This window comes from Protopterus annectens, chromosome 8.part0 (assembly GCF_019279795.1).
Source record: "Protopterus annectens isolate FY-2018-M chromosome 8.part0, PAN1.0, whole genome shotgun sequence".
Taxonomy (NCBI): domain Eukaryota; kingdom Metazoa; phylum Chordata; order Ceratodontiformes; family Protopteridae; genus Protopterus; species Protopterus annectens.
In genome coordinates this window covers 1235205332-1235222195 of record NC_056741.1, presented here as the reverse complement: position 1 = coordinate 1235222195, position 16864 = coordinate 1235205332, and the positions used below count along the sequence as shown (strand labels likewise).

General features: G+C 45.6%; 1 protein-coding gene across 1 annotated transcript in view; it reads right to left on the bottom strand.

Moving 5' to 3' along the window:
- LOC122809329 (cyclin-dependent kinase 17-like) overlaps positions 1–16864 on the bottom strand; it is a gene marked incomplete in the record, with an annotated part of 1699239 nt that overhangs the window by 724969 nt on the left and 957406 nt on the right.

The following is a 16864-nucleotide window of genomic DNA, read 5'->3' as shown; positions in this document are numbered from 1 at the left end:
AGGAAGCCAGAGCTGATCCATCCAATGCCGAAGCTCCAAGGAGCAGAGACAGCTCCAAAAACATTGGAGTCAACTCCAACCCATTGGACCAAACAAGGGCTCAGCCCCAAGAGTCATCTGGATCCAAAGATGTCACAGCAAGTACACTCAGCAAAAGCTTCGGATCCAAAAATAAAGGTATCTTCAGATCCAAGCCAAATGGACCCAGAAGGTTCAGATCCAGGGACTCGGAAGCAACTGGATGAAACAGAGAAGGAGCAAGTAGTGGTGGTGTGGTAGTTGGACGGGCTTCCTGACCCAAAGGGGTAGGAGCTGGAGGAACACCCATCTTTATCTGCACTGTGAGGATCCTCCTCATCATTCTGTCTACCTCTTCCTTAGTCAAACTCCTGGAAGAAAGAGATGAAGCAAGGGACAGTGACCTGGAACTTCTTTCCAAAAATGGAGAGGGAACCCTGGAAGGTACTGTGTCCAGTGTTGGCGAGTATTTTGTTCTAGGTAGGATCTTCAGATCCAAAGAACTTGGATCTGCTGATTTTTCATCTGATCCAAAGAACTTGGATCTGTTGATTTCTTCTTCAGATCCAAAGGATGGTGGAGCTGAACTTGTTTCGGATCTGGTTTTGGCTTTTTCTCTGGCAGCTCTAAACATGAAGTTGAGAAAGCAGAGGGTCTCAGAGACTTAGTCAAAGGCTCCTTAGTTTTTGTTTTGGGGGACTGACCCCCAGAAATACCTTCACCGAAGGTTGAAGGAAACAATCCTTTTAATATTAAATTTAGTCTTCCTGTCAGCTACTGCTCTAGGATTGAAGTGCTTACAAACTAAATCTTGGAGATGTTGTGGGCTCAAGCAGTAAACAAATAACACATGGGCATATGAAAGGGACAATTTGTGCCCACACTCTTGGCCCTTTTTAAAACCAGAAGGTCCTTTTTAGACACACCGGCAACACGAAAAATTAAAAGAAAGAAAAGGAATCTTTGTTTTTTAAAGAGAATAAAGTGAAAAAGGAAATACCAGCAATGGTACAAGACACATTTAACAATAGCAGAAACAAGTAAAGAATTACTGACAATGGTAGACAAATATTCCATTAAGTGCAAGAAGTGTAAAGAAGTAATATAATATGATGTACAACAGAAAAAGGGAAAACTAAGAGAAAATGCTTATCTGATAAAAACTTGAGAGCTAAGGCTGACCACATCTTTTCGCAAAAAGCAGCAAAAAGCAGCAAACGAGATATGAGATATGTTAGGGGTTGGTGCATTTTGGGTAAGGAAGGAGTTCGAGTTTTTTGGTAGCCACAAGCTGCAATAACGGCCAAACTGCATCTGAAGATCGGATTCAAACCCAACAGTTGAGGACAGAATGAAAACTGACATCAGATCTAAGGTTTTGGCTGCTGCCACTGACCCTAGTGCCTAAGAAATAAGTCTGACTTGAGGTGAAGGGAGTGTGATAATTTGTCCTACTTCACAACTGATGGTCCATACTCGATGTGGTGGAAGAGAGGCTATCTGACTTGTGTTCAACTGAGCACCTATGAACTCCAGGCTTTGAACAGGTTGAAGATGAAACTTGCTGATGTTGAATGACATGCCTAGAGATTGATATAACTGGAGCAAGTAGCCCCTGGATTTCTCTAGGAGATGCTTGGTTGGGGTGGTGAGGAGTCGGTCATCTAGGTATAGAAATACTTGTAGTCCCAGCAGTCTCAAATGAGCTGCTACCACTGCCATATATTTGGTAAACATCCTTGGGTCTGTGGTGAGGACCGAAGGACAGGGGTCTGAACTGGTAGAGACTGTCCTCCAGCCGAAAGCGCAAAAATATTCAGGATTCTCTGTTCATCTTGATGTGATCCTGAAAGTTGATGAAGTACATCAAAATAATCCTTTTGTAGAAAAGGCACAATGACCTGAATTGTGACTATATGGAACTTTGACTTCTTCACAAACAGATTCAGTTTGCTTAGATCTAGAATTGGTCTCCGATCCCCAGTTTTATTTGGCAATAAAAATAATATGGAGTAAGTTCCAAATCCCTTCTGGTCTGGTGGGACCTCCTGGATGACTCTTTTTGTCTAGCAGCTACTGAATCTCTTGAGCTGCTGCCTCCCTCTAACTAGGTGGGACGTCAGGAAGCCTTTTTCTTTTGGCTGGGAGAATCTGAGAAAATAGTATAATATAACCTCTGGATAGGATTTTTAGCACCCAAGAATCTCTGGTTATTGTTGTCCAGGCATCTGGGTGTAGAGACAAGTCCCCCCCCCCCCCCGATTGCCTCCAGAGGTGAGCAATCAGACAGCCTTTCGGAAAGCACAGGAAATTAGCCTCATGGACATATTAAAGATGGATAAGAGAGTGGCCATTAGTGAAGAAAAAGTACAGTTGTGTACACTTATCATAAATGTAGATGTTAGAGTGTATTTACTGTTGTAATCATCACCTGTGGGGGTTATCCCTGCTATGGTAGTCCTCGGCAGGCCCGAACACCAGAGTCAATGTTTTTGCACGCCGGCTGCTGTCGCCTGTAGTCTGACATCAGGTCGTCAGTACTATAAAGCAAGGCAGTCGATGTCATTACAGCAGTTTTTCTTGCCCTAACCTGTCAGAAGCACAAGGGAGAAGAGAGAAGTGGTCCTGGTGGCTAAGAGCCACCTTGGGAAGCTTATGTCCCCTTAGGGGAAAATGTGAAAAGGGGGATGGAGGGAGGGAAACCAAAACTGCAACAGTGAATACAATCGAACATCTACATTTATGGCAAGTGTACACATAGGTTCATAGGTTGGTACTAAGCTATCAGCCCTAGGGCCTATACAAGCCTAGCCATAACAATTCCCTGGCTATTTCTTCCCACACTATTTACTTCCCTGGACCCCTGTCTAGCAGGGCGACTGACATGATCCCCAGGGTGAATTTCCTTTCTCCCATCCAATTGTCAAGGTTTCTTTTGAAGAGGGCCAAAGAGGCACTCAGCTTGACATGTATGGGTAAGTCTATTCCAGAGTATGCGGAGTCTCTGGGTCAGGAACCTATCCTTCCAGCATGTTTTATTTATTGTGATGATGACGTTTGGATCCCTGGAGCATGTGGCTCTGAGGGATTGGGATTTCTTTAAGTGTAGCATGTCCAACAGCTCTGGGTTTGACATGGCCTTGTATGTTAAGCAGAGATCGCCTCTGAGTAGACGATATGCGACAGAGTTTAGCTGGAGTTTTTTAAGGCTGTCAGCATAGGGCATCTGCTTTAGGCCTGTGATTCTTTTAGTGAGGTATTTCTGCGGCCTTTCCAGTCGTTGCAGATGTCTTGAGAGGTACATACCAAATGGGGCATTGTATTCTATAATGGGTCTAATGAGGGATGAGGACAGTGGGACAATGACCTCCTTTTTTCTGGATGAAAGGCCCTTAGTGATGAGGTGTGCCACATAGAAGGATTTCCTGACTGGCGATGTGGTTATCGAAGGTGAGACTACTGTCCACCTATGTCCCTAAATCTCTTATCACACTTTCGGTGTTTAGTGTACTGCCACCTATGTGGTAATTTACAGGTACATGTTTTTTTCCCAAAGGGGATAACTACATTTCTTGGCATTGAGCTTGAGCCCATGGCACTGGCACCAAGCATCTGTTTCTGTAAGGCCCTTTTGTGCAGTATCCACATCATTTGGGGATTCAATAAAGGCTCCCAGTTTGCAGTCATCTGTGAACTTTGTTAGCCAGAGTCCCTTAGTGTTGGCCTGTACTTCAGAGAAGTAGATGCCAAACAAGAGCGGTCCCAGGACTGAACTCTGAGGTACTCCACTTGTCACTGGTCTGGAACTGGATTTGGAGTCGGTTACTTTTACAGTGTGGGTTCTGTCAGTAAGCCAGTTGCCAACCCATTGGGTGACATAGGGATTAATGCCCAGCTTAGTAAGTTTATCTATGATTCCAGAGTGGGGGATGGTGTCAAAGGCCTTGGCGAGGTCTAGATAAGCTGTGTGGACCACCTTACCCTTGTCCATGGCTCTGGAGACTGATTCGAAGAAGTCAATCAGGTTCAGGAGACAAGATCGGCCCTTCACGAACCCAAACTGGGTGGGGTCCAGTGTTTGAAGTTTGCCAATGTCTTTGTTTATAAGTTCCATGATAATACGCTCCATGGCCTTGCAGATAAGGCTCGTCAGACTGATGGGATGGTAGTTTCCGGGATCCAAGGTGGATCCCCCCTTGTGGAGTGAGATAACTGTAGCTCTGCGCCACTCAGTGGGCACGAAACCGGAGGTGAGGCTATGATTAAACATGACACTTAGATGAGATGCCAGTTCATATTGTAGTTCATGTAGTACACAGTATGTCATCTGGTCCCATAGATGCTGCATTCTTAGCTTTGGAGAGTGTGTTTTTTACCTGTGTGGCTGTTATTACCGGAATTTGGCAATCTTCCGGTATTGAGATGGGCCATTTAGTGGGTGAGAAGGGGGTGAAGTTGGCACTGAATCGATCTGCCAGGATATTGGCAATATCCTTGGGATCAGTATATTTAATGCCATTCTGTTTTAGCTCAGAGCAGATCTGAGCATTGACATTTAGATTCCTGACACAGTTATAGAATGCCTTGTGGTTGTCTTTGGAATCTTTGGCAATTTTATTTTCGCAACTAGCTTTGGAGGATTTTATGAGAGACCTCAGTTTCTTACTGAGGCTGGTAAGGGAGTTTTTTTGCATCCTGGGATTTTCCTCTCTTCTGCAGCAGTTTCTTCCTTTTGTTGTAAAGTTTGTTTATGGCAGGGGACCACCAGATTGGCTTCCTTTTCTTGGAGGAGAGCATCTTGGTTCTATTTGGGATGGCACGATTCATGCATGAGTGGATGTGCTCGTACAGTGCCTTAGTATAGGATTCAGCAGTCGAACTTTCAGTTCCCATCTGCATGGGTGTCATGAAGTTTGTCACTTCTGACTTGAGTAGCATGAAGTTGGCTTTGGAGAAGTTTTTTATGGAGGTTTCCTTACTGGGGGGTGGGGGTGAGATGTGGATGTTAAGGGTGATTAGCTTATGGTCTGACCTAACGAGGGGGTGACCATAGGTGTGGAGCATTGATTTCCCATGTTGGTAATGACCAAGTCTAAGATATTGGAGCCCCTCTTGGGACTATGGATTACTTGATCGAGAGCATTGGAATTTATGAATTCCAAGAACTGTTGGGCAAAGGTGTTGGTACATGAGTAGTTTTCCCAGTTAATGGCAGGATAGTTAAAATCACCCAGTATTAGGGTGTTTGGTTCTATCTTAATATTTTCCAGTATGTTTAGAAAGTTGTAGTGAGAATCTTGGGTCATAGTGGGGGATCTGTAGCAAGCTACAATTTGGATTGCAGTCTTACCTAGTGTTAGTTGCACCTGGAGAATTTCAGACGCATTGTGTTGGGCAACTAGTCTGGTGGTGTGAATTTCCTTGGTGAATATGGACACTCCTCCACCTTTAGTGTTTCGGTCCTGGTTTGGTGGCCGAAGTGTGGTAAGAGTTGTAGCCTGGTATTGCAGGGGTGCTCTCTGGAGCCTTGAACCAGGTCTCAGTTACTGCACAGATATCGATGTTCTCCATTTTTAGGAGTGCCTCGAGAGAGTGCATTTTGAGGTTTAGACTTCCAGCATTCAGTAGCATTACCTTCAGAATTTGCATGCTTGTACCTGTTACGGTGGTGGTTTTGTCCTTTGGATCACTGTTGCAGTCATCACCTGTGGGAGGATTCCCAAAGCTGAGGTAAAGGGTGGAAGGATGGGTACAGTCCTAGGTATGGGTCAGAAGGCCCTGCAGAATTGGACAGGCAAACCCTGCCCTAGAAAAGAGAGGTAGGTGGTAATGCTTTGTAAAGGTATGGACAGAGGTCCAGGTGGCCGCTTCCAATATATCCCTGAGGAAGGCAGCAGAAGACTGCCCTAGTGGAGTGAGTACGGATCGACCTAGGGATGGGTTTCCCATGTAGTCTGTAGCAAAAATGTATATAGTGTGAAATTCATTTGGAAATGGTTTGTTTGGAAATGGGCTTCTCCTCTGTCCCTGGGGCAAAACTTACAAGAAGCTTGTCAATTTTTCTGAATGGTTTAGTGCGGTCCAGATAGTATCTGAGTTGTCTGTGCACGTCTAGTGAGTGTAGAATTCTTTCTCCCTTGTTCTGAGGGTTGGGAAAGAAGGTGGGAAGGTGTATGGCCTGGTTAAGGGTCACATCAGATACCACCTTGGGCATAAAGGAGGGATTAGACCTCAGGGAGACTCTGTCTGCATGGAAAATATGAAGGGCTCGACAGCCATGAGAGCTTGAAGTTCTGAGACCCTTCTGGCTGAGGTGATAGCTAGTAGGAAGGCAGTCGTCCAGGAGAGGTATTTCATTTCTGTTGAAGCGGCAGGTTCGAAAGGAGGTAAGGTTACTTTCTCTAACACATAATTCAGGTCCCAGGGAGGAGTAAGAGGTCTTCTGGGAGATCTGATATTAGAAGCCCCTCTGAGGAATTGCTTAATCAAAGGGTGAGAGAAGAGGGGTGGGTCTGAATCACAATGGGCACAGATGGCAGAGACATGGATTTTAATAGAGGAGAAGGAGAGGCCACTGTTGAGCAACTCTGCTAAGTAATCCAGGATGAGAGGGATGGAAGGTTGGGAGTTACTGGCCCCTTTTGATGGTTTCCAGGAGCAGAATCTTTTCCATTTTCCTGCATTAGATTTTCTTGTGCTGGGCCTTCTGGCTTCTGTGATGATGTTCAGGACCTGTTTGCTTAACAGTGACTTCTTGTTGGTTTTTAGTGTATGAGCCATGCTGAAAGTTTGAGAGTCTGTAGGTCTGGGTGCAGTACCTTCCCCCTATCCTGGATCAAGAGGTCTGACCTTAGGGGAAGCAGCTTTGGGGGCTGTAAAGTCAGACTGTGTAGTAAAGGGTACCAATGCTGTCTGGGCCAATCTGGAGCGATTAGGATGGCCTTTGGTCTCTCCTCTCTTATTTTGATCAGAACCTCGGGAATAAGGGGCAGACGAGGGTATGCGTATACAAAGAGGGAGCTCCAGGGGAAGGTCAAGGCATCCACCTTCTATGCTCGGAGGTGATACTCCCTGGTACAAAACTTGTGCAGCTGGTGGTTGAAGTGTGAGGCAAAGAGGTCCATTGTGAGGTGAGGTGATTTGCAGAAAGATTTCTCTGTGGAGCTGCCATTCATGGGGGTCCAGTAAGTTTCTGCTTAGGTGGTCTGCCAGTGTGTTGTTGATCCCTGTTAAGTTTTGGGCAATCAGATGTAGCCCCATGGAGGTGGCTGTAAGCCACAGACTCATGGCTAACCCACACAGGGGGGAAGATTGGGTGCCCCCCTGCTTGTTTACGTATCACATTACTGTGGTATTGTCTGTTTTATAAAGAGGACCCCTGGCCTGAGATGGGGTTGGAAGGAAGTCAGAGCATTTTGCACTGCCATAATTTCTTTCTGGCTGATGTGCAAATGAAGTTGCTGGGCATTCCAAAGGTCTTGGGTACACTTGCCTGCTAGGTGAGTGCCCCAAGCTATGTATGAGGTGTTGGTGGTGATGGTCTGGTCGGAAGGGTGGAGGATGAAGGGAAGACCCTTGTTCATGGCACAGGCCTGTGTCCACCAGAGAAATTTGTCCCTTATACAACGAATCAGTGGGAAAGTGGTCTCTAGAGACTGAGTGCTGACATCAAAGGTTCTTTAAGTATCACTGAAACTTTCTCATGTGAAGCCTGGCGAGAGGGATGAGAAGGATGCAAGATGCCATGCATCTCAGGGCTTGCAGGAACTTCGTCGCAGTGAGATAACTTCTGCAGGCCAGCTGGGTGAAGTAGTGAGGCAGGAAGCTCTGCTTTCCTGTGGATAGGATGGCCATTAGGTTTGCTGTGTCTAGCACAGCTCCGAGGAAAACTATTTTCCTGGTGGGGTTTTGCTTTGATTTTTTTTCTCATTGATGGTGAACCCTAGAGAAGTTAGGAGTTTTTTGACAAAGAGAAGATCCTGGAGCAACTATTCTTTGCTGTTTGCCTGAACGAGGCAGTCGTTCAGGTAAGAGTAATTCTGTATATTTCTCTGTCTGCAGAGTGCTATAGCCGGGGCCAAGCATTTGGGGAATACTCTGGGAGCAGTAGATAAGCCAAAGGGCAGTGCAGAAAACTGAAAGTGCTGACAGCCTGCTCTGAAGTGCAGGAATTTTCTGCATGATTCCCGGATGGGGATGTGGAGGTAGGCATCTTTTAGGTCTAGTGTCATCAGCCAGGCATTTTGTGTGAGCATAGGCAGGAGCTGCTCCAAGGTTAGCATTTTGAATATGGGGACCACCAAGGAGGTGTTCAGTCTGGATAGATCCAGAATGGGGCACCAAGTACCCTCTTTTCTGGGAACCAGGAATAGTTTGGAGTAAAAACCTTTTCCTGTTTGATCCGGACAGACAGGTTCTACTGCACCCTAGACTATTAGTGTTTTTACCCATTTTAATGCCTCTGCCCACTGGTTTGGGGGAGGTCTTGGTACCCTCTTGTAATTGGGAGTTCGATGAAGGAGAATCTGTATCTCTGAGAAATTATTTTTAATACCCATTGGTCCTTGGTTATAGAGACCCAATTGTCCTTGAAGAGGGTGAGCCTTCCTCCTAGTTTTAGAGGAGTGGGAGAAGGGCAGAGGGTGGAGGGAGAGTCATTGTGAGTGTTCACCATAGAAGCCTGGCTTAGAGCCGGAAATGGTCCATTGTTTGCTTCTTTGCTGGCCCTGGGATAGGGGCCTGGATGTCTTGTCCCTGCGGGGCTTACTTTAGCCCTGTCTGCTGGGTGCAGAGAAGGCCCAGTCCTTAGAAGGGAAGTTTCTGCTGAATCTGGGCAGTTGAACTTGAAAGAAATCTTTTACTGTTTGCACAGATTTTGCTTTGTCTTCCATCTTTTTAAGCACCTCTTCTGCTTTTTCCTCAAACAGGCGTTCCCTACCTAGGGGTGCATCAATAAGTTTGGACTTGACATGCTCAAGGACAGGTTGTTCCTTCAGCCAAGCTTGTCTCCTAATAACAGATCCTGTCACTGCTGCCCTGCTAGAGGCTTCTAGGGCATCATATCCACATTGTAATGAGTGCTTGGCCACTTGACCAGCAGAGTAAAGTAATTCTGCCAGCTCTTTTGAGTTGGCACCGTCAGGAGAGGTAGCAATCTTCTGCTTTATTTGTTCCAAAGTATGTTTTTGATATTTTAATACATGGAACTGACAACTGAGTGCTCTGATAGCTAAGGTTGCAGAGGTATATACTTTCTTACCCCATCTGTCCAGAGCTCTGGAGTCTGTCAGAAGGAAGAGGATTCTTGGCAGAACTAGCCTTAGCTCCTTTGGGTCCCTGTGAAATGACCTCAGGGTCTGCAGCAGGGTTCCTACACAGGTATTTATGAGAATCCAGTATTCTGTAGTACATGTCAGGTTTAGCTGGAGCAGGAGGCAGGGCATCAGGGGCTAAACTGGATTCAAGGAAAACATCATCCACCACTTCTAGAATAGGAGGGATGGCCACAGGTCTGTGCTGGGGCAGGTCCAGAAACTCTCCAAGTCTTTTCTTAGACTCGGGGAAATGCTGAGATTCCTACTGGAAATGTTCCCTGAGGGTGTGAAAGGTTTCCCCAAAGGAAAGATCTCCTGGTGCTGAGGTAGAAGGAATGGATTCCACTGCATCTGAATCCTCATAAGCAGTCAGAGGTTGTTGTTCCTCTTCAAAATCTGAATAGTCAGATTCCTCAGAATACTATTCTGTCATAATTTCTGGGGAAGGGTATTTTTTTCTTTTTAGAAGTTGTGGCCTGACATTTATGCTTGGGGTGGTGGAGCAGGAGCAAGATAGTGGCTAGAGGCAGATTTTCTAGAAGTGGCCTGGCTTCTAGACCTAAGAGTATCCATCAGTCTGAGAGAAACGATAGTCAGATGAGAAGATGTCCATTTTTGTCTAGATTTGGTAGTGTGAGAGGCCTCCTCGGAAGGCGGTGCCTACATCATGGCTCAGGACCCAACTGAGGCAGACAGCTAAAGACTTGAAAGACAAAGAAGATTTCTGCGGTATACCAGACTCCAAAAGTGTCTCGGTAGAGGCGTGCGTAGATATCAAATTGGACATCAGGGGCTGCGAAAGCCCCTCACTGAATTCCGGAGAGCTGATGACCTGCTTAGTGGCAGTCGTTAGATGGCTTGGCCTTGTGTGGTCTGTCTCTATCTTTATCTCTGCATTTTTTCGGAATGTCCACAGATTGTTGGCCAAAGGACTCCATTTCGGAATGGAAGACGGAAGACGAAAATATCTGTCTACAGTAAGAGTTCTACAGCAAATGATTCTCGCATTAAAGAGGGCACAGAACTGGCAATGGGGGACGTTGTGGTCCGGGGCTAAACAAGTGACACAGTATGAATGGAAGTCTCGGTGTGGGATCTTCTTTCCACAGGCGAGACAATTGTTAACTTTTTTGGACATCAGTTAGTGCAAGAAAAAAGGATCCCAATGGGGTACTTAGCTTTAGACATTTTCAGTTGAAAATTAAATTCTGGTAGTGACCGACTAGCACACTTGCAAAAGTACAGTTTTGTACCTACCATAAATGTAGATGTTCGAAGATCCACATTGCTGCAGTCCTTACACTTGGGTAGTCCGCTGTCCTCGGTCGGCCCGAATATCAAAGTATAAGGCTGACGTCGGTCAAGGCGCATTAGACTGACATCAGGACGTCAGGGTACAAATGCGCATGACCGACGTCATATCCTCAGTCTTTTCTTGCCCCAGATGTCAGAAGACCCAAAAAGAAAGGTCAAAACCAAAAGATAGCAACCAACCAATCCACCACCCTTGCACTAATAATATGTACAATATATACAATAAACACAATATTTACAACCCAACCCACACAACCGCCTCTAACTACAGAGGGAAAGGAGGGAGGGTAAATTGGACTGCAGCAATGTGGATCTTCGAACATCTACATTTATGGTAGGTACAAAACTGTACTATGTTCTTCATCTCACATTGCTGCAGTCCTTACACTTGGGTAGAATCCCAAAGCAGAGGTAAGGGAGGATGGCAAAACTATAAAGCAGCAGGAGCTGCCAAAATGCCCTGTAAAATAGCAGTGGCAAAACCAGCCCTAGATTTAGAGTAAAGTGGAAGGTGATAATGCTTAGAGAAAGTATGCACTGAACTCCAAGTAGCTGCCTCCAAAATATCTTTAGTTGCCACCCCCCTTAAAAAAGCTGTCGAAGTGGCCGTAGCCCTAGTGGAATGAGGCCTAATCCCAGCTGGAATCTCCTTACCATGATGGGAATAACAGAAAGCAATGCAAAACCCAATCCACTTAGAAATAGTTTGTTTTGACACAGGCTTGCCCTGAGAACTCAAAGCAAAAGAAACAAATAACTGCTGAGACTGCCTGAACCCTTTAGTTCTGCTCAAATAATATCGCAACTGCCTGTGTACATCTAAAGTGTGCAAAATCTTTTCCCCTTTATTTTGGGGATTTGCATAAAAAGTAGGCAAATGAATAGTTTGGTTTAAAGCCACACTAGAAACCACTTTAGGCATAAAGGAAGGATTAGTACGCAAAGATACCCTATCCTTATGGAAAATTAAGAAAGGCTCAACTGCCATAAGGGCCTGTAATTCAGAAACCCTTCTTGCAGAGGTAATGGCCAACAAAAAAGCAGTCTTCCATGATAAATATTTCAACTCGGCAGTAGCTGCAGGCTCAAAAGGTTGTAGAGTGAGTTTCTCCAACACAAAATTGAGATCCCAAGCAGGAGTAGGAGCTCTACGCGGGGGTCTTATATTCTTTGCCCCTCTAACAAATTGCTTGAACAAAGGATGAGAAAACAATGGTGGGTCACAGTCATAGTGAGCAGAAATTGCTGCAGCATGAACCTTAATAGAAGAGAAGGACAAACCTTTGTCCAGTAACTCAGTAAGATATTGAAGAGCCACACTTAAATTAGGCTCAGAAACATCAAATTCCTTTGCTGCACTCCAAAATAAAAATCTCTTCCATTTATCTGCGTACACTTTCCTTGTACTAGGCCTTCTGGCTTCCAAAATAACATTCAAAACTCGCTGTGGAAGTTGAGACCCTCCAGGGTTCAAAACAGAATATGCCAGGCTGTTAGGTGAAGAGAGTGAAGTTTGATATTGAGTAAATGACTGTTCTCCTGAGACAGCAGGTGTGGAATCGAAGGCAAAGGCCATGGAGGCTCCGTGCCAGACTTCTCAGTAAAGGGTACCAGTGCTGTCAAGGCCAATCTGGAGCTATTAAAATCATCCTTGGCTTGTCCTGTCTGACCTTTAGGAGTACCTTTGGGAGGAGAGGCAGAGGTGGAAAGGCATACACATGAAGATTGCTCCAATTGAAAGAAAGAGCATCCACTTTCCAGGCTGTGGGATGAAACCTTTTGTGCAAAACTTTGGCAGCTGGTAGTTTAGTGGAGAAGCGAACAGATCTATGTCTGGATTTCCCATGACACTGTCAATATCTGAAATACATGAGCATGCAATTTCCACTCGTGGGGATCCATTATTCGCCTGCTCAACACATCTGCTAAGGAGTTCTGTGCTCCCGGCAGAAACCTTGCCTGAAGATTTAGCTGTAAACTGAGAGCAGTCTCCCACAAAATCATTGCTTGCCTGCATAGAGGATAAGAATGTGTTCCCCCTTGCTTGTTGATGTACCACATGACAGTTGTGTTGTCTGTTAGAATCAACACCTGCCCTGGAAGAAGTAAATCCTTGAAAGCTATTAATGCAAATTGGACTGCTAACATCTCCTTCAGGTTGATATGTAGATGTTGTAGTCTGGCAGGCCAATGTCTTGTACCCACTTTCCATTTAGATGAGCTCCCAAGCTTTGTCTGAGGCATCTGTCGTTAGAATCTGACTCGCCTCTGGCCGGGTCACAGAGAGTCCCTTGTTTAGGTGACATTCCTGAGCCCACCACAAAATTCCTTTTGAATGCAAGGTATTATCTGAATGACAGTGTCCATATCCTGGCAGTGCTGTGTCCATACATTTTTGAGATACCATTGTAACTTCCTCATATGCAGTTTGGCATTGGGAAGCACCAGAATACAAGATGCCATGAACCCCAAGGCTTGAAGGACTGTCCTTGCAGTCAGCCTGGACTGATGAGACAATTGATGGAAGTAAAGTGAAAGATTCTTTTGTTTGTCCGGGGTCAAAAAGGCCATCTGGGATGCTGTATTCAGTCTTACACCCAGAAAGCACATGTCCTGAGAGGGTACTAGACTGGACTTTATTTCGTTCACAGAATACCCCAGGCATCTTAGCACTGCTATCACATATTGCAAATGATGAAGAAGTTCGTCCCTTCCTTGAGCCAGAATTAGGCAATCGTCCAAATAAGGATAAATCTGTATTCCTTTTAGCCTGAAGAAAGCTATCACTGGAGCCAGAACTTTTGTGAACACTCTGGGCGCAGTAGATAAGCCAAAGGGCAATGCAGAGAACTGATAATGAGAAGTCCCAGCCCGAAAACGCAGATACTTCCTGCAACTTAGTCTGATAGGAACATGAAGGTAAGCCTCCTTGAGATCCAGAGTTACCATCCAGTGATCTTTGCCCAGCAGAGGTAAAAGCTGTTGTAACGTCAACATTTTGAACTTGGGAATGTCCAGATAAGTGTTGAGGATAGATAAATCCAAAATTGGTCTCCACGTGTTCCCCTTCTTTGGTACTAGGAACAGGCGAGAATAGAATCCTAGGCCCACTTCTGGCAGAGGGACCGGCTGTATGGCCCCTATTTGAAGTAGCAGAGAAATTTGTTTGTGAGCCTCTATTCTTTGTTGAGGAGGAACGCCTGGCATGCCTTTGAAAGGAGGCAAGGTATGGAAATAAAACTTGTAACCTTGGTGTATGATATCCAATACCCAGCTGTCTTGGGTAATTAAACTCCAATTTTCCTTGAAAAGTGCCAACCTTCCTCCCAAAGGAGCTGCCAGACGAGAAGGCTCTGGCAGCTGAAAAGGTAGGTCATTGGGCCTGTTTACGAAAGGACTGACCCCTGCCCTCACCAAGACTGTGCAGGTGAACTCCTGTTCTAGGCCTGAAAGAGCCCTGGGCTCTGCCCCTACCACGCCTAGATCTACCCCTAGACTGGGAATCATAAGAAGGATACGCCCACCCCTTGGTAGGCCAATTCCTACTAAACTCGGAGGCTGAACCTGCAAAAATCTTTAACAGTCTGCATAGACTTAGCCTTGTCTTCCATTTTCTTTAAGACTGCCTCCACAGGTGAACCAAACAACACATCAGACTGTAAAGGAGCATCTAAAATCCTTGTCTTAACATGGTCAGATAAATTCTGATCCCTCAGCCAGGCGTGCCTGCGAAGAACTGACCCAGTAGCAGCCACCCTAGACGAGGCCTGTACAGCATCAAAACCACATTGCAAAGAATGCTTACCCACCTGTTCAGAAACATGTACCAAATCCTGTAATTCCTTACACGCAATACCTTCTGCCAGAGCATCTACCTTAGACTTCAATTGAGAAAGTAGATAGTTTTGGTATTTCAACATATGAAACTGGCAATTCAAAGCCCTCATAGCTAAGGTGGAAGAAGTATAGACTTTCTTTCCCCATCTATCCAAAGCCCTGGCCTCTTTATCTGGAGGAACCGGATTTTTTACAACAGAAGCCTTGACACCCTTAGGCCCTTGACTAACAGTTTCTGGGTCCGCCCTAGGACTCTTAAAAAGATATTTATGAGCTTCAGGCACCCTGTAATACCTATCCGGTTTAACAGGAGCAGGAGGGAAAGAATCAGGATTAAGAGAAGCCTCTGCAAACACATCTTCCACAACATCCAGAACAGGAGGTATAGCCAAAGGCCTATGCTGGGGTAAAAACAAAAATTCCCTAAGCCTTTTCCTGGAATCAGAGAAGTCCTGACCTTCCCACTTAAAATGTTCCCTCATGGAATGAAGAGTCTCTGAAAAAGAAAAATCCTCTGGAGGAGAAGCGGAAGGAGTAGAATCATCCATATCAGAATCAGAATAAGGAGAATACTCCTGCAAGTCAGCCGAAGACTCTGAAACATCCGAAGCCTGCTCAAAATTCCCCAACTCTGGTTCCACCCTAGGCCTCTTATCAGGAGGGGGCAAAGAACCTCTAATTAAAGTAATTAAATCTTCTGCCATTTTAAGCATGTGCTTCTTGGGCACAGATCCTGATGAACTAGGAGTGACACCAACAGAAGCTAAACCTGGCCTGCCTCTGGGAGAAGCCTTGGAAACAGAAGGAGAGGGCCTAACCACCCTAGGAAGGGAGGGGAGTACAGTAACCTGAGAAGCCCCTTCAGCCTGACCTGCCTCCTGAGAGGCCACATCCTGCAACAACAAAGTCTCCCCCTGGGACTCCAGAGAAACCTCCGGTGGAACCCCCGGTTCCACCGACACCTCCAAAGAACCGGCGTCCGGTACGGACGACCCTTCTTGCCTGGGCTTAGCTGCTTTGTCTTTGCGCTTCTTCGAAGAAGCGGGCGTCGGAGCATCCGACGGCATATTATAATTGCACCGCTTCAAGACTAACCTGGCACAATCTAACCTTCGCTTAATAGTGCGCTTATTGAACCTAGCACAAAAGCGACACCCAACAACGTCGTGCTCAGGCCCCAAACAAGGAATACACAAATTATGATAATCTCTATGCGGTATCTGTTTCCCACAAGAAATACAGTTATTCACTTTTTCTGACATCCGGTAAACCACTGAGGCAAGAAAAACTAAAATATTCCCAACGGGTACTTAGCCAACTTTGACTCGGTCTGAAACTCCGAATTCGAAAAATTTCAGAACGCCGAATGGCACTTGCAACGCTGCTTCTGCATCGGACCATGCGGCAAAAAAAACTGAGGATATGACGTCGGTCATGCGCATTTGTACCCTGACGTCCTGATGTCAGTCTAATGCGCCTTGACCGACGTCAGCCTTATACTTTGATATTCGGGCCGACCGAGGACAGCGGACTACCCAAGTGTAAGGACTGCAGCAATGTGAGATGAAGAACATCTGCTTCTGTTACGGGCTCCACGGCAAGAAAGACTGGGGTAATGGCGTCGGCTGCCTTGCTTTATAGCACTGATGACCTGATGTCAGACTACAGCAGCCAATGCAGAAAAACACTGACTCTGGTATTCAGGCCGGCTGAGGGTTACCACAGCAGGGAGAACCCACAGGTGATGACTAACAGTGAAACACAAAGAACATCATCAAACTACTTGGTGTCATAATTTGTTTTACATATTAATAACATAAAAAAGCTTCAACAAAAACTAGGATTGTTGCATACAGCAAAATATTCCTAACAAAAACACTACAGTAACTCTTGGTACCTTGCATCTGCTACCTTCCCTTTTCAATGGTTCTCCCATTCTGACAAGTCTGCAGTCATCTCTCAAAGCACAACTTGAACAGTGCTACAACAAAGTAGCTAAACTTACATCTAGTCACCTTCACATACCACATCACTGTTCTGCCCTTAAAACCCTAAACTGGCTTGAACTTCCCAATCAGCTAAAGTACAGTTTTGTACCTACCATAAATGTAGATGTTCGAGTGTATACACTACTGCAGTCATTACACTTGTGTTATCCTGCAGTCAGGCAGTTCCCCAGTCGGCCTGAGTTCCAAAGTCTTGGTCTGGCGTCGGTTGCTGTCACCTCCTCCCTGACGTCAGTGCGACAAGGGTATACAAGATGCAGCCGATGCTGTTTTCTTCAGTTTTTCTTGCCCCAGATGTCAGGTGCCCCGAAAAAGGTAGGCAATTCCAATTGCTAATAAAACATACATAAGAAAAGCAATCAACAACATTCAATT